The following is a 23,721-nucleotide window of genomic DNA, read 5'->3' on the forward strand; positions in this document are numbered from 1 at the left end:
CCTTGACCATGTTTCTGTCCTCTCTGTTTCCTTTCCTTTAGAAATACAGACAAGGGCCGGTGGGGTGATGCACACCTTTAATCCCAATCCCAGAGGCAAGTGGATCTCTGGGAGTTTGAGGTCAGCCTGGTCCACACAGTGAGTTCCAGGCCAGCATGGTCTACGTAGTGAGACTCTCTTACAAAAACAAACAAATGAGCAAACAAACAAAACTGTAGACTAAGGTTGTGGGGTGGCTCAGTGGATACAAGTGTTTGCTGGGTAACCCAAAGCCTGAGTTTGGATCCTCTGAACCTACTTTAAAAAAACAGGCATTGACCAACGCACCTCCCTGTTAACTCCATAGCTGTACAGAGCAGAGATGCTAGGCCCTGGGAGGGCTCGCTGGCTGGTCAGCCTGGCTGAAAAGGTCTAGTTCCAGGTTCAGGGAAAGACCCTGCCTCTGGGGAATAAAGTAGGATGTGACAGAGCAAGACTCCTAGTATTCTTCTCTGGCTTATGCAAAAAACTCATATGTGCACAAGCACGATGGTACGCACACATATGTCACACATTTGCACAAGTCTACACACGCAGATAGGAAATGGGGGTGAATCAGGTCCTTATTCCATCCTCACGAGGTCCATGCGTACCTACACATACATACATGCTGCCCTTCTGGGGGCTGAAGCAAGTTGTTTGGTGAGATGGAGAGTCCCACCAACTGACATCCAAATGATTGTAGGAGAGACACTAATGCACAGACAAGCTGCCTGTCAATGGAAGATGGTTTCAACGTTCCAAAAGCACGTAACATTAAAAATAAATAAGGTGAAAAATAAATAGCCGGGCCATGGTGGCGCACGCCTTTAATCCCAGCACTCGGGAGGCAGAGGCAGGCGGATCTCTGTGAGTTCGAGACCAGCCTGGTCTACAAGAGCTAGTTCAAGGACAGGCCCTAAAGCTGCAGAGAAACCCTGTCTTAAAAAAAAAAAACACAAAAAATATAAAAAAATAAAATAAACAAATAAGGTGGGGATAGCTCAGGACAGTACACTTGCCTAGCACGTCCAAGGCTCAATTTCCACCCTCAAATCCAGGTGTGTGTTAGGGTGGCCACTCATTTTAAGGCCCGGTAGTGACAATGCTTACAATTACAGCACCTGGGAGGATGAAGTTGGGCAATTTGAGCTCCAGGATAGCCCAAGCTACATAAAAAACTATCTCAAAAAGTAAGTACATACATTTTTTACACTTTTAGTTAGTTAGTTAGTATGGGGGTTGGAGAGATGGCTCAGCAGTAAAGAGCATTAACTGCTTTTACAGAGGAAGCAGATCTGATTGCTAGCACCTACACTGTAGCTCACAACTGTCTATAACTCCCGTTCCAGGGGATTCCATGCCCCCTTCTGACCTCTGAGGGTACCGGGTATGCATGTGGTATGCAGACATACATGCGAGCAAGTCACTCATACACACAAGATAAAAGTAAATAAACCTATTTATTTAGTGCGCGTGCATGTTGGGGGCGGTGCCGCGAGAACAGCTCTCAGAGGTCAGTTTTCTCCTTCTACCGTGTAAATTCAGGGACTCGAACTCAGGTCTCCAGGCTTGGCAGCAAGCACCTTTACCCACTGAGCCATTTCGATAGTCCCGTAAGTAAATAAAATTTGTGAATGGATTTATTACAGGGAAAAATAAAGACAATACCTCCTTCAGAATGAAACTACAATGAAATGAAAATCTGTGCTCATGAACCCCGTTTTGAAACTGGATCTCCTCTGAGTGCTTAGTCTGTAGAGTAGGTACCAGCAGCCTTAACTCCAGATGCATAAACCAAAACGAGGCTTGGCTTGACTGTGGTGGCTGTAATTGCAGCCTGTGGCCTTGCTATCCCACCATGATCCCTTCCCTCGGAGCACAGTCAATCATTTCGTCCCCTCTGCTTGTCAAATACTCCCATTCACCAAGACCAGGCTTTGAGGCTCAAGCCTCCTCCATCTCTGCTGTTTGTCCTCTGCATGTCTAAGCATAAGATTCAAACTCCTCTTGGCCCATCGTTGATGCATGCAAGGAACGGGGCCTTCAGAGTCTCCACGCAGCTGGGCTGCTCATACCTACTCTGCTGTGCGAAGGAGAAACTAGCCTCACCCCAGGGACACTCCGCACGGTGTTTAAAAGCTGATGTGCCAAAAACCAAATACACATGCAGGAAGAGATGACTGGGGCTTGTTGAGGCAGGGTGCTGAGACAGGGGAATGTCTTTGAATCCCATGGGGAGTAGACTCCCCAGGCCTGCATAAGCAGCACCAGCAGTGAGGAAGCAGGGGCCCCATCACCCACAAGGGCTTCTGGGAAAGATTGGAAGGCTGATGGAAGGGTGTGCAGGGCAGGACGGGGGTCCAGAGGGCCTCTACAGCCATTTTTGAGGCATGCGATCTTGAATCCTCTGCAAAGGAAGTGGCATTGATTTACATTTTTAAAGTGCTCTGGCAGGCTGGGGAGGATCAGAGGGCCAAGAGTGGACGCAGATGGGTCCTTATCTCTCCTTCCCCACTTTCTGGGCCAGCCTAGGTCTTATCTTGCTTTCTAGAGAGCTCCTTGAGGCCAGGGATGCCTGTCTCAGAGGTTGCAGAGCCCAGGCCAAGCCTGACCATGGACACAGGGTGTTGTGTCTCCAGGCCCAGCCTCAGTCCCAGGAGAAAGTCTGGGACACATTCTGCTCTCTCTCCTTGCCTCCCACCTCCCTTGCCCCGCCTCACTCGCTGGCCCCAGCACCAGGGAATGTTTGACAGAGGCACGTGTTCTCCAAACACAACTTGACGCATGATTTCAGGAGAAACACGCAAACAGACTTCTGCCGGGCATCCATCAGGGGAGACACAGGCTCTGTAAACAAAGGCACAGTCCGTCTCCTGCTCTTCCATGCAGACATTTTCCTTGTGAACCTGGCAGCCCCCAGTCCCAGCCCGACCATGTAGGACCACAGCCCCTCAGTAGAGATTCCAGGACACACAGCCCTTGTTCACATATAAGAAAACAGCTGGGTTTGATAATGCCTCCGTATACTCCCTATACTCCCAGTTTTGGGGAGGCTGAAACAGGAGGATTGCTGCAAGATTGAGGACAGCTTAGACTACATCATGAATTCCAGGATAGCCCAAGCTACAGAGGGAGACCCCAGAGGAACACACACACACACACACACACACAGAGAGAGAGAGAGAGAGGAGAGATGAGAGAGAGATGAGAGAGAGGAGGAGAGAGAGAGAGGATGAGAGAGAGAGAGATGAGAGATTGAGAGAGAGAGAGAGAGAGAGCAGCCTGGCTTACATAGTGAGTCCAGGCCAGCCAGGGCTACATAGTGAGATCCTGTCTCAAACAACAATGGCCAAAGTAAAAGAGTAATCTTGAAAGTTAACATGTAACAGCAACGAACATGTAAGTTTAAAAATCACCACACAAAAGACGGTAAACAGCACATGTTTTGTCCTGAGTGTTTTTGCTAGGTAGACATCATCTGTGAGGTAAGGTTTTCATTCTCCCATTTTTTTAGGTGGGGAGCGTCACATAGAAGGAGTTAAGAGCAGGCAGTTGTCTAAGTCCTGCTAGGATGTAAGAAAGGTAGCACTGAAGGGCAGGGGAAGCGCAGGGAGACCCCGGTTCTGTTTTCTGGATGAGTACCCCCATCCACCAGATCCTGTAGGTTGGTCCCCTACTCCTAACTTCTACCTCCAAAGGCACCAAGGTTCTGAGAAGGCAGCCGCCCGGGCATGCTCTGTGCAAGGTGAGGAAGCTTGGAGCTTGCATGTGGGGACAAAGCCTCTTCCTGGCTGTGTGCGCTGCATCAGTTCATAGCTGCCCCACAGCCTCAGTTTCCCCATGGGCTCAGTGGAGTGGACTGTTACAGCACTGCCCCTCTGCACAGCAATTCTGTGACTCCTAGTCGTGGGGGTAGAGGTTGGGCAGGATTCCTGTGCCCCAACAGAGTCAGTGGAATGTCATGCAGCCTGGTTCTGGGTTTAAAGCCCCAGGGGTGATGCTGGGCCTGGCCTCCTCCATGGGGAGACCCCCCACCTCGGGCTCCAGCCCAAATTGCCAGACACGAGTTTGAGAAGACCACCCCCCCCTCCAGGCAGGGTGACCAGGAGCCAGCCGGCTGGCCATTTGTCCACAGATGGGTGTGCAGATAACAGGCGTCTGGAGATAAGGCAAGGGGAAGAGAGCCAGGCCACGCTAACCCAGCAGAAGCCCAAGCTGGAGCAGTCCAGGCGCCTGCAGAGTGCTGCCTCCCAGCCCTGGGGCCAGCCAGCAGCTCTCCCTGCCACACTTCCACGGGCCTGCTGGCCTTCCCTCTCCCGCACTTCCTGTCTTTGCCAAACTGAATAAAACCAGCAAACTAGTGTGGATTTGTGAGAGGCTTGCAGAGAGTCCTGAGCTAGTCCTGGAGTTGGCTTGGCAACCAGCTTATGACGTCCCTGCCCTGAGTCCAGCCTCAGGATGTTCAGCTGCACGGTGAAACAGACTCTTACTGTCCTCCCCTTTGCTGATGAAAACTCCAAAGGAGGAAACATTAGGTTACAGCTAGAAAACAGAGTCTCTGGGACCCCAATTCAGGCAGTCTGGCCTCGGGGGTGGCCTTTCTACTGCTTCAAATGTCTCTTATGATATTGTTATATGAAGAAAGAAAAAACAGCTGAACCTATTTGGTTTGTTTTTTCTTTGTTTTGCTTTGGAGATAGTGTCTCTCATGATTCACACTGGCCTCAAACTTACTGAGTAGGCAGGATGACCTTGAACTTCTGCTCTTCTTCCCTGTACCTACAGAGTGCAGGAACTACAGGTCCGTACTCCACACTAGGTCATGCTGTGCTAGGGACGGAACCTAGGACCTCCTGCAAATATTCTACCTACTGAGCCGCTTCCCGAGCCCCCATACATTCCCATGTATGTTTACTCCATATTTGGGAACATAGACGATCACACTTCAGTCCATGTCAGATCACAGATAGGAGATTACGTCTTCTGGAAATTACGTCTTCTGGGCTGATGCGGCTGTCGTGTAAGGTCAGGCCTCTGTCTGCGGAGTAAGGAGATTGATTGCTCTTTGACGCATTTCTCACAAGGCTCCCGTCAGGAGACGTAACTGTAGCGACAACACTGGGTAGCAGAGCTGGGCTGCTCTCTCACCTTTGCTGTGAGACCCGAAAATGTCCCCGGGTATTGGTCAAATAGTCAAGGCAGCCATTGCTCTGCAAGAGACTGCGGAGAAGGGTCTTCCTGGCTTAGGTCTGTGTGCAAGCTGACTTGTTGAAACCGGGCAGCCATTGATTAAAGACGGAAAGGGAAGGGTCCAAGTGATGGATGGATGGATGGGATGGGGAAGGACAGAAAAGATGAATGGACCCTGACGGAAGGAGCCAGATGAAAAAGTCGAGCCCGAGCTGGGTGGGTGGCAACTCCTTTTATCCAGCACTCAAGGGGCAGAGACAAGTGAATCGCTATGAATTTGGGACCAGCCTGGATTCCCTAGTGAGTTCCAGGCAAGTCAGGGCTACACAGTGACACCCTGTCTCAAAAACTACAGCAGAAGCAGAGGCTGAGCTGGGTGTAATGATGCTCACTGGTCAGCCCAACACGGTGGGAGTAGAAGCAGGAGGATCAGGAATTCAAGGTTAGGCCAGGCGTTGTGGCGCACACCTTTAATCCCAGTACTCGGGAGGCAGAGGCAGGCGGATCTCTGAGTTCAATGCCAGTCTGGTCTACAGAGTGAGTTCCAGGACTACATGAGGCTACACAGAGAAGAAACCTGATCTCCAAATAAAATAAAAAGAAAGACAAAGGAATTTAAGGTTATCCTCAGATAACAGAGAGTTTGGGACCAACCTGGGATACATAAGACCCTGTGTAAAAGATAAAGCGTTGGGAAGAAAAACATCAGAGTCTGGAGAATATGGGAATGCACCGAGACCATTAGTCAAGCTCTCTCCTCTCTTTCTGCTTTGCAGGAAAGGAGAGAGGCCTGCAGAGGACAGGGCTTGTCTGAGCTCATAAACACAGCGTCGCAAGGCAAGATGGAAGGCTCAGGACGCTGGCTCCAGCCCAAGGCTCTGGACCCAGGAATATGAAGAAGTAAGGCAGGGGCCGGCCTTCCTGGGAAACCTTTTTTGCTCTTACAGATGACTTTTGGGGCTTGAGAGCAGTTTGCCAATCAGCCTGATGCCTTTAGATGAATTTTGGAACATTCTGGAGACAAGGGATCCCCAGGTGACTGGGTCCAGGGAACACTCAGTTCGGTAGGTCTGCAATGCACCCTGTATTGAGGACCAGGGGGACGAGGTCTATTGGGTCACTCAGCACAGAAAGGCTGACAGAAACAGAGATAGGGCACTGAGCTGAGAAATGGAAGCACCAGGGTTGATGAGAATGAGGTACCCCAACAGCAGAGTGTCCATGACTTGGGTGAGGAGAGCCACCCCCCAAGATGGTCATCGTGAGGATGATGATGCTCCTCCACAGAAAACTGACTATGCGCCTAAGATCCCACAGTATGTCCACAGAGGAGAGGACTCAAAGCTGCTGCATGCCCTAACGATGACCCCCCGCAAGCAGTGGCCCACAGAACAACCATTAACCACAACGTGCTGACAGCTTTTACCCTTCGTTTTTAATTTTGTGTTTTTGGACAGCTTCATATAGTTATATAATCGATTTTTGGTAATTTTCACTCCCCTTCTCCTCTCTCGCTCTCTCCCTGTCCCAAGAGAATCCTCACCAAATGCCCCTCTTTTTTATTTTTGCTCCGGCACAGGTGGGAATTACAGGAGCGCGCATGATTAGCAGTGCCTGGCGCTGAAGAAAATGCCAACCAGTACCCTGCTGATTGCCAAGAGTCTCTCAGGGAGAGTGTGGCCTTGTGAGAGCCTCCCTACCCATGATGCAAAGTGGGTAAATGGATGGGCCTAGTCTTGTGCAGTTAATCAGAGCTACGGCGAGTTCACGAGTACCATTGCCAGGTTCATGTCTGGAACACAACTTTGTGCAGCACATCTCTCTCACCTTGGTTTCTACATCCTTTCTGCAGAACCCCCCCCCCACCTTTGTCATGTTATTTGAGCCTTGGTGGGAATGATAAAGATGTCTCACTTACAGCCAAGTAGTTCAATATGCCTTAGTCTCAGCTCTTACCAACTGTAATTTCTGTAGTAATTGTTGCTCAGCTTAGTAAGACACGTCCCTGATGAAGACTCAGCATCAAACAGTGACCTGTAGCTGGGGGTGGCACAATTCTTAACAAGTGGCTGTAGACAGGATAAGCAAACAAAGCCCAGCGTGTGCCTACGGTGGAGCATCATCCAGACTCCCAGATGGAGGGAATGTGGACACAAGCTGGTACGTGGGTAACATGCTAAGTGAACCAGCTAGCTACCAGAAGACAAACACATGTAAGCCCACTTCATACAATATCTGGCTCATTCAGACTCCTAGAAATATGAGCAGCTGGGGCCAGAAGAAGCTGTTTTTAATGGGCGATGACTTTCATATTTATAGGAATTCTGGAGGTTAATGTATTGTGTGTGGTGTGTGTGTGTGTGTGTGTATGGGGGGGGGCAAGGTTGTATGTAGTCCAGGCTGGCCTTAAACTCATATAGCTGGGGATGTCTTTGAACTTCCTGATCCTCATTCCAAGAGCTGGGATGGTAGATGGCTTGTGAGTATACATAACACCATTAAATTGCATTAAAATTACTACACTAACAAGTTTTATGCTATGTGTATTTTATTGCATTCTTTTTGTTTTGCTTGTTGTTTTTTGAGACAGGGTTTCTCTGTAGCTTTGGAGCCTGTCCTGGAACTCTCTCTGTAGATCAGGCTGGCCTCGAACTCACAGAGATCTGCCAGCCTCTGTTTCTGCCTCTGCCTCTGGAGTACTGGGATTAAAGGCGTGCGCCACCACTGCCTGACTTTTGTAGCATTCTTTTAAAAGATGAGGAAGAGCTGGATGGTGGTGGTGCACGCCTTTAATCCCAGCACTCAGGAGGAAGAGGTTGGTGGAGAGAGAGAGAGAGAGAGAGAGAGAGAGAGAGAGAGAGAGAGAGAGAGAGAGAGAGAGAGAGAGAGAGAGCGAGCGTGAGCTAAAGAAGAGCATGAGGTGAAGCCGAGCCTCTGTGAACCACACCCCACACAACCCTTCATGACTGGAAGAGGGATTCAGAACTGGTGGATAGGGCAGCCTGTGGATCTGGGGATGGACTGACTCAGCCGCCCAGGGGGATGGATGCTACTCTGGGAAAGTTTCCCTCGAGCTGTCTCCCTGTGCACTGCAAGTCCACCGCCCTGTCTTCTGGGGTCTGGTGCCCTGAGATTAGCTGGGGTGCAGGTTAGGAAGAAGGTGGCAAGAGCGAATGCTGGGAGCTGCCCACACCTCTGTGGTTCTGGCTCAAGAAGTGTTGAGAGGGGCTCAACCCTGAGGTCAAAGGCCTCACGTCTGCCTTCAAATCTCCAGACACCTCTTCTCCTAAGGAGACTTCCTCCTTCCTTCCAAACTGTGACAAATCGTGACAGAGGTCTCTTTCAGCAACTGTCATGGGAACTCCTACAGCTCTCTTCTCCCATCAGAAGAACCCAGAACAAGCTACCCTGTGTGGCCAGGTGGTCGAGACATGCAGTAATTGAAAAAGATGGAGGGAACTAGGAAGACAGGCAATTTATTTATTTATGTTTACTGTGGTAAAATACACAGAACAGGACATGTACCATTCCACCACAAGAATGTGAGGGAGTCTGGGAGTGTGGCTCTCACTCACAATGCCCAAGCAGCCAGCTCCACCATCTTCTTCAGGATGTGCCCACCATCTCGAATGGAATCTATAGGCATGCTGTTTCGGGTATAGACACATACTTATACTCACAGACACATACAGTGCGTGGACACAAGCACACATGGACACATCATATACACTACCACACAGACACATGTATACACACAAACACACAAATGCACACAGATACAAACACTAATAGACACATGATATACACCGATACACACAAACACAGACACATTTACATATAGTCACACAGAAACACACACATATATATATATATACCATACATACAGACATACGTGAACACAGACATACACACATAAACACATAGATACATATATGCACAGACATGCAAATAGACACACATACACAGAGAATCACACACAAACATACACGCACATACTTGCACATATACACTCGCACACACATACACACACACACGTGTGCTTCAACCTCTACAGGTGGAGATTATCTCTGGAAAGACTTGAGAAATCACACAGTCTGTCAAGGCTGGTGGACATGAACAGATGTCGGGAGACTTCAGGTTTTATATTTGAGTGTATTTTGTTGATGTTTCCCCCACAGGCAGTTCCAGTCCTTCACTTCTGACTGAACTTGGATGGCGGGTGTTCTCCTTTCCTTTCCAGATGGATACATGACAGCAGCTGCCTTTGCACTTCCCCAGGGACAGTTTCTGGTCATGTTTGGTGTGGTGACAGATGACAGGCTGTGTGAAGGCAGTATGGTCTCTGGCCTCTCCTGTCAGTGCAGGCTCATCTTCATCCACATGGGAACGCCGCCATGGTACAGCCATGCCTACGCGTCTACGATGTAAATAAGGTCTCAGGGATCCCTTTCTGGAGGCCAGGACTCCCCAGAGCAGGAAGAGAGATGCTGGGAGACTGAGGATCCATCTACACTGAAGACCTGCACAGGGACCAGAAAGATGTTTCCTGTCACCTTCTGCTCAGGACAGTCACAGCCTGCTCTGAGCAGCCCCAGAAGTCCTTAGAAATCACAGGGCATGCTGGGAGGTGGTGGCAGGCAGATCTCTGTGAGTTCGAGGCCAGCCTGGTCTACAAGAGCTAGTTCTAGGACAGGCTCCAAAGCTACAGAGAAACCCTGTCTTGAAAAAAAGAGAGAGGGGAAAAAAAAAGAAGTCACAGGGCATACCAGTTGCTTGTCCTCACTGAATTTTTCCTCTTACATACTTAAGCATGTGACACATTAAAATATATTCATATTTTGAATGCTGACACATTTAAATGTGTTAATTCAAGCATACCAAATATTTAAAGATATTGCTATGTATTTAAATATATTGATAGCTATTAAAATGGTAAATGTCTACTTTGTACCATGTAAAATTGATGCAATTCCCTGACTTAAGGAAGTAAGACCCACCAAACAGGACACAATGAGTCTGGGATGTCTGATACCTCAAGACGGTTGTACGGTAGGGGGAAATCTGGCGTTTGGGTGTAGGTACATTTTCATAAAAACTTCAGTCTCTCTGAACACACGAAGTTCTCGCAGAAGTGTTAGCTGCCGTAATACTCACAAGTGCTGAGGTTAAAGGCATGTGCTACCACACTGAGCTTATTATTTTTGTATTCTCCAAAAAGAGACCATGTCTTAAAAAGCAAAAAACAAGCCAGGTGGTGGTGGCGCATGCCTTTAATCCCAGCACTCAGGAGGCAGAGGCAGGCGGATCTCTGTGAGTTTGAGGTCAGAGGCCAGCCTGGTCTACAAGAGCAAGTTTCAGGACAGGCTCCAAGCTACAGAGAAACCCTGTCTCGAAAAAACCAAAGGGGGGGCGGGGAGGCAAAAAACAGGGGACCAGGTGAAAAGATGGCTCCTTGGTTAAGAGGACTCTGTGCTCTTCCAAACGACCTGAGTTCAGTTCCTCGAACCCAGGTCTGCGGCTCACAACCTCCTGTAAACTCAAGTGCCGGTTGCTGTCTTCTGGCCCCTGCGGGTACTGTACTCATGTGAGGAAACACACACACGCATGCACACACACACTTAAAAATAAAATCTTTAAAAATAAATAAGGGAGCCGGGCGGTGGTGGCGCACGCCTTTAATCCCAGCACTCGGGAGGCAGAGGCAGGCAGATCTCTGTGAGTTCAAGACCAGCCTGGTCTACAAGAGCTAGTTCCAGGACAGGCTCCAAAGCCACAGAGAAACCCTGTCTCGAAAAACCAAATAAATAAATAAATAAATAAATAAATAAATAAATAAATAAGGGAGTGTAAAAATTTCCTTGCAGAACACAGTACCCTGAAGGCACACAATGAAAAGCTTAGAAAAACAAAAATAAATATAAATAAATGACCTTAACAAGGCGATCTAACACTTCCACTCTGGGTATGGAATAAGGTTTACGTTCTTTCTCTGTGTTTAGTGGGGAAAAGATAACTTTTTACATTTTAAGATATATACCAAAATATTTACACAATAAAAAAAACCAAAAAACAAAACCCAGGGCTGGAGAGATGGCTCAGTGGTTAAGAAGACTTGCTGCTCTTGCAGAGGACCTGGGTTCAATTCCCAGCACCCACATGGTAGCTCACAACTGTCTGTAACTCCAGTTCCAGGGTATCTTTTTTGTATGTCTTTTGTATGTATCTTTGTGTGTATGTAGACATACACACAAGCAAAACACCAATGTATGTAAAATAAGAATAAATAAATCATTTTTTAAAATTAAACCAAACCAAACCTATATATTTCAGAAAAAAAAAAAAAAAAAAACAAAAAAACAAAAAAAAAAAAAAACAAACAGCCTGTCTGACCATGTTTCTGCCTGGGGTTTACTGGGTTCTCAGCATCCTTGAAGTATTTACATGATCTCAGTTGTCATCCTGGGGGTCTTCAGTGTTACAGTAGGGGTGGCAGGGGGGGTCGTCTAGAAGAGTCTGTGGCCCTTAGAGGTCAGGGCTTCACAGAACTCCCTGAGAGCTTAGACTCACTCAGGAGGCCACTGGGGGCCCTTAGAAACTCCACTCCTCCCCAGCCCCCCGTGACACAGCCTAGAAACATCCAGACTGACCAGTGAACAGCTCATCCACAGTCACCCCCTCCGGCAGTGTAGAACTCCACCCCACGACTCACCTAGACTTCAGGGGTCATGGTGGAGACATAGGACCGACCGTCACATCCTGAGCAAAGGGTGTTGAGGCAGAGCGGCCTCTTCTCCATGGGACAGGGATGACTTTGCAACATCTTATGTGCACCCGGAGACCCCACAGAGCCCTGACTACTCTGGTAACATGGCCCCTGCCCTCCCTCTAGGGCTGTCAGTGGAACTTTCGTCAGAGTCCATCGGAATGCCACTTCAATTCCACATGCCTGGGGGAGCCAGGTGACTCTCCCAGCTCTAGGGCCCCAAGAAGGATTGCAGAGTCTCCTGGGCTGGCAGAGGCCACTGATGTTACCCAGGTTAGCAGCCCAAGACTTTCCAACCTACCCTTTCTCACTGTCATTCACTCTGGCTGCCTCCTGCTTTCCCCCAGAGAGACCCAGTACAGGTCTGTGGGAGTGCAGGAACCTTGCTGTCTGTGGTTCATCACCTTTGGCCTCCGTGAATTCCACACCCCAACGACTGCCCAGATGACCAGCTCACCTCCATTCCAGCTACATGCTCAAAAGATTCACCCTTGCGAAGCTTCCGGCACAGCCAGGCGTGGCGGTGCACACCTTTAATCCCAGCACTTGGGAGGCAGAGGCAGGTGGATCGCTGTGAGTTTGAGGCCAGCCTGGTCTACAGGGCGAGTTTCAGGTCAGGCTCCAAAGCTAGAGAAAAACCCTGTCTTGGAAAACAAAAAACAAAACCCGAAGCTTCAGGCACAACTTGAAAGAAGCCAGTCCACCCAAGACTACAGTTGTAGCTGCTTGAGTCCACTTCAGAGCACCAGGAACAGGCAAAGGCCTAAAATGGCAGAAAGCAAGTCGACAGTTGCCAGGGCCTGGAGATAAGGGGACCCAGGAAAGATCCGCTTGATGATTTCAGGGTCCCTTTGGGTCTGCTCTGGGATTAAAATGTGATGATGTTTACATGACCAAATTTGCTAAATTCTACAGGGTTGAAGACTTTCAGCAGGTAACTGACATAGCAACCAAATTCTATCACCATGAAGGATTTAAAGGCATGCCACAGTTTCTGTGTTGAGCTCGGTGAACAACTTGCAGGCATTGAATCTTTCCTTTCACCACGTGGATAGGGGGGTGGGGTGGGGTGGGGCTCAAATCCACATGCTGGGCTGCAAACACCTTATCCCTCTGAGACATCTTGCTGGCCCCAGGAGTTTTGTTTTGTTTTTTGTTTTTTGAGACAGGGTTTCTCTGTTGCTTTGGAACTTGTCCTGGAACCTTCCCTGTAGACCAGGCTGGTCTCGAACTCACAGAAATCCTCCTGGCGCTCTCTCTCTCTCTCTCTCTCTCTCTCTCTCTCTCTCTCTCTCTCTCTCTCTCTCTCTCTCTCTAATGCTGGGATTAAAGGTGTGCACCACCACTGCCCAGCCTTTGGCTTTTGTTTTATTTTATTTAAGACAGAGTTCTCTAGCCCAGACTGTGCGCCACCACCGCCTGACACAAGATACTTTTAAAAAAGTGAAATGGATAGCAAGTGGCCTTTAATCCCAGCACTAGGGAGGCAGAGGCAGAGGCAGGCGGATCTCTGTGAGTTTGAGGCCAGCCTGGTCTACAGAGTGAGTTCCAGGACTGGCTTTATAGCTGCTGAGGAAACCCTTTTCAGAAAACAGGCAAACAAACAAGACGCCCTTGGCGATGTTATTTAAAACTGCAATTCCTCTCTGCCCTCCCATGCTAGGGTGAACTTCATTTTATGGTTCTCTGTCCCGTGTATGCCTCTGCTTTGCTGTCTCTCTCATGTCACCTTCTCTCTTCCACTAGCCTATCAATAGGGAAGCGACCGCTTGCTGGCTATGGTGCCTCCATGTTTGACACGGAGTGAATCTGTCCTGACAGCTGTAGGATTCATCACCATTTCATCAGGGTGAGGGTTCCCCGCCCAGGAGCGGCCCACGAGCGCTGGGAAATGAGGAAACAGAGCCTCCGAGAACCTTTGAACCAGAGTTGCATGACGACTCCACTTTCGTAATCCAGCAGCCTCCTTCCTCTCATTCCTCACTCCCCACCTCACAGAATCCTTCCAGGTTCCCTCAAGGACAGCCCCCTGCCACACTTTCCTCCTTCCTCCCACCCCCGCATCTGCTGGCCTCCGATCTCTCACTCGGAGAGCACCTGGAGTGGTTTCCTTTCTACACAGTACACAGTCCCCTCTTTAAGTGGCTCATTGACTTCCCACTGCTCTGGAATAAAGGTTGACATCACAGCCTGAGGTTTAAAGCCTGTTCGGACCCGTCTGCCACCACCCTCCCCTCCTACAAGGCCTCTGTCGTCTCCAGAGAGTCTGCTGTACAGAATCTCTATGTCTCTGAACGGGAAAGCCCTATCACACATGGCTGCTCTTTGCACGGCCTGCTCCCGTTGCCAGGAATGCTTGTCCTGCTGCCGTGCCCCGTAGAGATCAAGTTCAATTTTCCTTATGGAACTTTCTCTGGCCAGGAACTTGCACGTAGAGCAGACTGGCCTTGAACTCACAGAACTCTGTTTGCGTCGACCTCCTAACTGCTGTGAAATCAAGGCGCGAGAGCCACCACCAGCCAGTTGTCTCTCTTGCTGTTTGTTTGTGTGGTGGTCTGATGCTCTGCCAAGCTGAAAGCCCCAGCCAGTCCCGTGTGGGTACTAGATGCTCATAAGAAATCGTTTTCAGGGTGGTGGCGGCACACGTCTTTAATCCCAGCACTTGGGAGGCAGAGGCAGGCAGATCTCTGTGAGTTCGAGGCCAGCCTGGTCTACAAAGCTAGTTCTGGGACAGGCTCCAAAGCTGTAGAGAAACTCTGTCTCAAAAAACCAGAAAACAAACAAACAAAAAAACTCCACAGAAAAAGCATTCTTATGGGGCTGGAGAGATGGCTCAGAGGTTAAGAGCACTGATTGCTCTTCCAGAGGTCCTGAGTTCAATTCCCAGCAATACGTGGTGGCTCATAACGATCTATAACAGGATTTGGTGCCCTCTTCTGATGTATGGGCAAACATGCTTTAAAAAAATTGTTTTCAGGGCCCATAAAATGACTCAGAGGATAAAGGCACATGCCATCAGCCTGACCACCTGAGTTTGGTCCCTTGGTAGAAAGGAGAGACTGAGAATTGTCTCTTATAAACGTTTCTTAGAAGTTGTCTTCTGAGCTCAGCATGCACACTGAGGTATACCTGTGCATGTGTGTGTGCACTCATACACACATGCAGAAGCACAGACGCAAGTAAAATTGCTACCAGCACATAAAGAAGCAACACATGCACTCACTGCATCTCCACAGCTCCCTGCCACACTTCCTGCCTGCCTTTTCTCCGGCTGCCAGGTGTCTCTCTGGGACCAGACTTCAAGCCTTGTGCCCAAATCATACCAGATGGTTCTGGGATAGCCCTTAGTGACAGCGGAAGGTGGGGGAGTCTGCAGGCTGTGGGCCTTTGGGGACCAGCTAGCAATGGGTAAGTTGGCTGGGGTTAAGTTTGGCTAAAGTATGGCACACCTACTGCAAAATCTTCAGGATGCTTGGCAAACTCACCAGGCCCAGGCTAGCTTGGCTTAGAATCTCCCAAGAAGGAGCTCTTGACCCTATGAGGTGTCAAGCCCAAGCAGCAGTATGCCCCCCACCCCATTCCCAGCAAGTTCTAGGAACTTCCATTTTCTTATTACTGATGGGGACTTGACAGATTGTTTCTTCTGTCTCATGTTTGTTTATTTGATTTCTTTTTTTCCAAAATAGGGTTTCTCTGTATAGTCCTGGCTGACCTGGAACTTGCTCTATAGACCAGGCTAGCCTCGAACTCAGAGATCCGCCTGTCTCTGCCTCCCAAGTGCTTGGATGGTATGTGCTACCATCACCTGGCTTGCTTATTTGTTTTTATTCTTGATTTTCATTTAGCTCAGGCTTGCCTCAAACTTACTGTATAGACAAGGATGGCCTTGAACTTCTGATCCTACTGCCTCTAACTCCTGAGTGCTGGGATTAAAAATGTACACCCACGTACTGGGCCAGTCCATACATGCTTGATGATATTTTCAATATGCCGAGAATCTATCAGGAAGTAACTCTGTGAGCTGCGGGCACGTGTATTTGATTCTTCTTGCCTTCTAAGTGGGAATGGACAAAAAGGAAAGCTATATGGCCGTGGTAGGGTTCCTGTGGGGGACTTTACCAGGATTGCTCCTTCTCAACCCTCTCGAATGCACACATATGTGCACACACATGCACATACTCGGTGGGTCTTTGGCATTGTTGATGGTGTGAGTCTTAGCTCCTTACAGAATGGGGTGTAGATCCTTGTCACCCTGGACCCCTTGCAGCTCAGGGCTGGCCTCGGCTAGGAATTCACAGCTTTCTTTCCTAATGAGCCCTGAAGAGAGTGTGGGCCCCTGGACCAGCCCCATCCACACCTGTGGAGAAGAATTCTGCTGCCTGGGGGAAGGACGGCCCTGGCTTTCCCACCACATCAGCCAAAGCCTCCAGAGCTGCAAACTGAGGCCACATCCTACCACAGATGTGTTCAGTTTGGCTCAATCCCACTGAACATGTGTTTCAAGTTAGAACATTTAAAAGTGGGAGATTTGATACGCAAATCTCACATTCCTGGCTGCTCCTGAGAATGTGCAGTGTTTGTGGCTCGGCACCCACCGTCCCAGGTGGCCACACTGGCCCCCAGGGTTAACACTGACAAGACTACGATGACAGACACTGCCCTCCAGCCTGAAGAGGTCCCACCTGGCTCATTCACTTTAGCCAATGGCAGTTTAGCCCAGCCTTGGAAGTCTTGCTCCTCCTCTTGGGGGACTCTGAAGAACCCTGAACAGTGGCCCATGGGCACGGTGATACATACCGTGGCTGAAATATGTCTCAGATTGCCCCTGTGTGGTAGAAAATAATGGCACATTAACATCTATGATGTAGTGAGCACTAATCGCAAACTGGATATGAGCTAAGTTATTCTTCCTATTTCCGTCAGGCCTTTTATCATACGTTCTAGGCAAGCCCGTCTCTGTTCACCTGGTAAAGAAACAAGGCCAGGCATTCAGGAGGCAGAGGCAGGCAGATCTCTGGGACTTTGAGGCAAGCCTGGCTTACGTAGCAAGTTCCTCAGGAAGCTTAGGGTGCCTGACCAATTGACACCACAAGAAAGCCTGATTCCAAGCTCCAATACTCAGCGTGCCCAGGGAGCTACGGCCTGGGAAGCAGTGAAGAGTCACTCAAAGGTTAAAGTGTGAACCTAACTCAGAGAAGGGACTGGCAAGAACCATAGCCACAGCACATGTCAACAAATATAGAATGGATAAAACACGGTGTGGGGACCAGGGAGATAGATACTTGCCCAGAACACACAAAGCCATGGGTTCCATGCATAACACTGTATAAATTGGGTGTAGTGACTCACGCCTATATAGTCTTGGCCCTTGGGAGGTAGAGGCAGAAGAATTAGAAGCTCAAAATCATCCTTGGCTAATGGCCAGAGTTTAAGGCCAATCTGGGATCCATGAGACCTTGTCTCCAACCCCATGGTTAAGTGGCTAGACACAACTGATCTCAAAAGCCCAGTTCCTGGCCAGAGAGTAGGGATACATGCCTTTAATCCTAGCACTCGGGAGGCAGAGGCAGGCAGATCTCTGAGTTTAGGGCCAGTCTGGTCTACAGAGCAAATTCCAGGACAGCCAGGGCTACACAGAGAAACCCTGTCTTGGTGGTGGTTGGGTGTTGGAGGCAGTTCCTAGTGATTCCTGTTGCGGGGTGTGCTTCGGAAGGCTCTCCGAACCTCAGCTTTCTCTGGAATCTGAAAAATGTCACTTGGTGCCCGGCTGACTCCAGCACCCAGACATTGCATTGTAAGCGCTGTATCTCTCAAATTCCTTGGGAATAGGATCAGAAAGTTTTAAATGCTAGCAAGAAGGGGTGTTGCCCAAACTGGTGTGGTGTGCACCTGCAATCTCAACATTCAGGAGGCAGGCAGAGGAAGAAGGATTGTAAATTGCAGGCTAGCCCTGGGTTGTGTAATAAAAGGCTTGTAAAACAAACTAACAAGGGGCCGGAGAGATGGCTGAGTGGTTAAGAGCCCTGCTGCCCTTCCAGAGGACCTGGGTTCAGTTCCCAGCACCCACATGGCCATTCCCAACTGTCTGACACTCCAAGATCTGACACCCTCATATAGACATACTTGCAGGCAAAAACACCAATGCACATGAAATAAGAATAAATAAATTATAAACAGACAAACAAAGCAAACCACTCAAGATCTGGAGGTGTAGCTCAGTGGTAGAGTGCTTACCTAGCATGACAAGGTTTGAGCCTTAGTAACTAAAGGAGCCTAAGAAGGAGGAAGGAGGAGGGGAAGGAGGAAGAAGCGAGAGAGGAGGAAGGGAAGAAGGAGGTGGGCTCTCACTTGGGAGAAGAACGTGAGATGCTCAGAGAAGCGCAGGGAAACCTCAAGTACTTCCTGGACAGTAGGCTGGCACTCCATCCATGGGTCTCCATCCCCAGCCCATATTTAATCTTTTTATGAAGTGTTCACATCCAGAGGTTGGCACATGTCAGGCCTTCTACCAACAGGGCTACATCCCGGGACCCCAAAGATACATGTTTATCCATTCCGTGTGTATTTTATCCATTCTGGGATGCTTGGGAATCAAGAGGACAGTGATGGAATGATGGACCACCTTGGCAGACAGCCTCTCTGGAGCACCAAGCTTTCGGTTTCTTTTCTCTCTCGGTGTCTTGGGACCTGAGCCTTGGGTCACATTCCTACCTGGGTGACAATAGGTTAACTGGAAGTGAAGCTTGAGAGAAGGAGTCTTGTGCAATCCCTTTATTGAGAAAGCTGTCAGGAGCTGAGGAGGCAGGAAGCAGGATCACAGAGGGCAAGAGGCCAAAGATGTTTCCGGAGGTTGATCCCTGGGGAGCTGTGGAGCATGGATTGCCTGCAGGACTTGCCTTGCTGGGAGGCCAGGGGACCCTATGGATCCACAGTGGTCAGTCATCCACCTCAGGCCACCCATGGGGGACAGGATAATACCTGAGGCCAGTCACCTGGGGCAGCCCAAGGAGGCCAGAGGCAGCTGTGAGTGGTCAGTCCAGTTACCCAACCTTCCCAGGGAAGTAGAGAAGGGGGCGGGGCTGGAGAGGGCCACCCGTTACAGACTGTCCTTCAGTTCTAACGTTATGGGGGAATGTCAGTCCTAAGAAGGACAGACTTTGCAGAGGAGGTTCTGCTGGGTGCAGGGAGCTGGAGAAAACAAAACCAAACCAACAGAACAAAAGAAAACAAACACAGGTAAATCCTCCTCCCAGGCAGCTCCTGTCCGGCTCAGTGAAAGTCCTAAAACTCTTATTCCTCATGGAACAGGATATGAGGCCAGGTATGTCAACCAAGAGGTCGGGCTTCTGAGATGCCACATGTCCAGGGTGAGGTACAGGGGTCACCAAACCACATTTACAAAGTAGGCAACCCCTGGGCTGGGGGTGTGGCCCAGCTGGTAGAGTGCTTGCTTAGCAAGCAGGAAGGCCTGGTTTCTCCCCCGAGGACCTCCTGAGAATCAGAAGTCCAGTGTTATCCTCTGATTTCAGCCCATCTCAGACTATATAAATCCTTTCTCCAACAAAAACACCTAGCTGTTTACAGTCCCAACACTACACTATGAGCAGCTTTTAAAGGGCTGGAAGAGTTGGGGATTAAACACACAGTTTTCTTTTCCATATGTTAAAATTTTTAAGTTTGGGGGCTGGAGACATGCCTCTGAGTAAGAGTATGAGAGCTTTTGCAGAGTTTAGTTCCCAGCACCCACATGGAGTGGCTCACAATCACCAGTAACTCCAGCTCTAGGGGACCCACCATTCTCTCCTGGCCTCTGAGTGCATCACATTCATAAGCCCAAACCCAGACACAGATACACATAATTTAAAAATAAAAGTAAATCTTAAACAAAATAAACAAAGAACACTTGCTTCTCTTGTAGAGGACCTGAGTTCGATTCCCAGCACCTATGCCGTGGCTCACAACCGTCTGTAACACCAGTTTTAGGGGATCCAATGCCCCTTTTAGTATCCTGTAGGCAGGACATTCATATACATGAAATAAAATAATCTAAAAAACAAGATAAAAATAAACCCACCCAAACCAGCAAACAAACAAACAAAAAAAACCAAAACAATTTAAATTTTGGAACCAGAGAGCTGGCCACAGAGTATAGGAACCTACCACCAAGACTGAGGATCTGAGTTTGATTCCCAGGGCTCCCAGAAGTTGCCTTCTGGCTCCACTCACGAATGATAGCACACACATATATGTACATGGGACAAAAATGCTTTAAATTAATTTAAATTTTATTTTAAAAAAAACTAAGTATTTGAGAAGAATGGCCAGAAATAGGGAATTATTTTCAAGATGTTCATAGAGGTAAAAATTCAGAACATTTGAGCAGTGGTGGCATACACCTTTATTCCCAGCACTGGGAAGGCAGAGGGGGCAGATCTCTGTGAGTTCAAGGCCAGCCTGGTCTACAGAGTGAGTTCCAGGACAACCAGGGCTACATAGTGAAAACCTTGCCTCAAATGGGGGTGGATTGCAAACAAACAAATACAAAACAGAAAACACAATCAAAATACTGATTTATTAAACCACCCATCTTGAGCCATAGGTTAGAAATGGAATTATTTTGAGGCCAGGAGTGTCTGCTGGGGTGAGTGTGACTGGCATCCATCTGCACTCAGACCCGACAGAATTCTTGTTCTCGGGGTTCAGGCATCAGGGGTCCAGCCAGACCAAAGAAGAAAGCCAGGGAGGCCGTGAATGGAGCTTCGTGCCTTCAATCCCAGTGCTCATGAAACCGAGGCTGGAAGATCAAGAGTTCAAGGCTAACCTGAGGTAAAGGGCAAGCTCCAGATCAGCCTGGACTAAGTCGAGAAATCATGTCTAAAAGGGGAGTTAGGTGCCAGGTGTGGGGGTGTACCTCTTTAGTCCCAGCACCCAGAAGCAGGTGGATCTCTGCAAGTTCAAGGCCAGCCTGGTCTACATAGAGAACTCCAGGACAGCCAGAAGACCCTGTCTTAAAAAAAAAAAAAAATTGTGTGTAGGCCGGGTGGTGGTGGTGCACGCCTTTAATCCCAGCACTCGGGAGGCAGAGGCAGGCGGATCTCTGTGAGTTCGAGACCAGCCTGGTCTACAAGAGCTAGTTCCAGGACAGGCTCCAAAAAGCCACAGAGAAACCCTGTCTCGAAAACCAAAAAAAAAAAAATAAAAATAAAAAATAAAAAAATAAAAAAAATTGTGTGTATTATATATATGCACATACACTAGGATATTTTACTAATAATCATCATAAAAAATTCCCATAAATGGAGAATCAGCTGAGTGGATTAGGGTTTATCCACCTGGAGTGTGCTGTGTGGTGTTGTATGGCAATGCGTGAATGGACCCCCAGCACTTAGGAAGCAGACAGAACATTCCTAGAACTTCAGGTTAGCCTGGTCTATGTAGTAAGTTTGAGGCCAGCCTGGACTGCAGACTGAGACCCTGACTTTAAGAGGGGTGGGCGGAAAGAGGACAAGATGTTCTATAGTCTTACAAGAGCGAAACAACCCCCAAACGAACTCGTGTTGTAGTTTGATCTGTTGCTAGCCTCAGTTACACAGTGAGACTCTGTCTTAATGAAACAAGGAAATAAATTAATAATAAAATTTGAGTAAGTCCTGAGTAAGTCTCATAATAAGTCTGGTGGGTTTCAGGGCACTATGGACCCTTAAATTAAGATTGTGGGGGGGGGGGGGGAGATTGTAGAGACTGGCCAGGTGGTGGTGGCGCACGCCTTTAACCCCAGCACTCAGGAGGCAGAGGCAGGTGGATCTCTGTGAGTTCGAGGCCAGCCTGGTCTACAAGAGCTAGTTCCAGGACAGGCTCCAAAGCCACAGAGAAACCCTGTCTCGAAACAAAACAAAAGATATTGATGATAGGAGATGAGCTGGAGATGACTCTGGAGTTAGTTAAGGGTATTTGTTGTTCTTGCAAAGGACCAGAGTTTGGTTCCTGGCATCCATGTCCTGCAGGTGAGAACCATCCATAGCTCCAGCCCCAGGGGATCTGATGCCTTTTCCTGACCTTTGTGACCACCTGCATAAATGTGCGTGTGCGCGTGCGCACACACACACATACATACACACCACTCACACACATCTCTGAAAAATAAAATAGAGAGTGATGGAGGAAGACATCCAATGTCAGCCTCTGACCTCCATATCCATATGCGTGTTCGCCCACATGTACACTCTGACACTCACAAACAGACACACAGATGTGCGTGTTCACCCACACGCACACTCTAATACACACACATACATTGTACACACAAACAGATGTGTGTGTTCACCCACATGTACACTCTAACACACACACATACACTATACACACTGACGCACAGATGTGTGTGTTCACCCACATGTACACTCTAACACACACACACTATACACACAGACGCACAGATGTGTGTGTTCACCCACATGTACACTCTAACACACAGACACAGATATGTGTGTTCACCCACACATACACTCTAACACACATATACACTATACACACAGACACACAGATGTGTGTGTTCACCCACATGTACACTCTAACACACATATACACTATACACACAGATGCACAGATGTGTGTGTTCACCCACATGTACACTCTAACACACATATACACTATACACACAGACACACAGAAAAGGAAAATAAAATACACATATGATGTCACAGTTGTACCAGGCAAATAAACAACAAAACCCAAACTTACAACCATCAATATCTGTGTCTTCCTCAGGTGCCCAGGTCATATAAAGTATACACGATTCATTATTGCCCTGACCCTATTAAGTGAGAAAAGCAAAGAAGCGATGGTCTATCATATCCTTCTGGAAGCAGGAGTGTAGTGTTATTTCTACCCTCAAAATCCTGTGTTGCTCTCTGTATGAAACCTAACAAACTGAATTGGTATATAGTGACATGTGAAGGGCTTGCCTAGTGTGTGGAAGCCCTGGATCCTGTCTCAAGCACCACAAAGTGATGATGATGAAGAAGGAGGAGGAGAAGGAGGAGGATGAGGAGAAAGAAGAAGGAGGAGGAGAAGGACAAGAAGGAGAAAAAGAAAAGGAGGAGGAGGAGGAGAAGTAGAAGGGGGAAGAGGAGGAGGAGGAGGAGGAGGAGGAGGAAGAAAAACTTTTTCTTTTCTTTCCTTTTTTTTGTTTTTTTTTGTTTTGTTTTGTTTTGTTTTTCGAGACAGGGTTTCTCTATAGCTTTGGAGCCTGTCCTGGAACTAGCTCTTGTAGACCAGGCTGGCCTCGAACTCACAGAGATCCGCCTGCCTCTGCCTCCCGAGTGCTGGGATTAAAGGGGTGTGCCACCACCACCCGGCGAAGAAAGACTTCTTTTAAAAATTCTAGCTGAGGGACAGTGAGAGGGCTCAGCAGGTAAAGGTTCTTGCTGGCAAGCCTGATGTCCTGAGCTCCATCCCCTGAACCCACACGGTGCAAGGAGAGAATCTGTTCTCACAAATTGTCCTCTGACCTCCACACATCTCCAACCCCCAAAACATGTAGGCCTAATAAAAAAATTAAAAACAAAAATAGTAAATAAAGATCTAAGCTGGGCGGTGGTGACACACACCTTTAATCCCAGCACTCACGAGGCAGAGGCAGGTGGATTGCTGTGAGTTCACGGTCACCCTGGTCTACAGCGTGAGTTCCAGAACAGCCAGAGATGCTACCCAGAGAAGCCCTGTACCAGTAAACAAACAAACAAATA

The sequence above is a fragment of the Arvicola amphibius genome, chromosome 4 (genome assembly GCF_903992535.2).
Source record: "Arvicola amphibius chromosome 4, mArvAmp1.2, whole genome shotgun sequence".
Lineage (NCBI taxonomy): Eukaryota > Metazoa > Chordata > Mammalia > Rodentia > Cricetidae > Arvicola > Arvicola amphibius.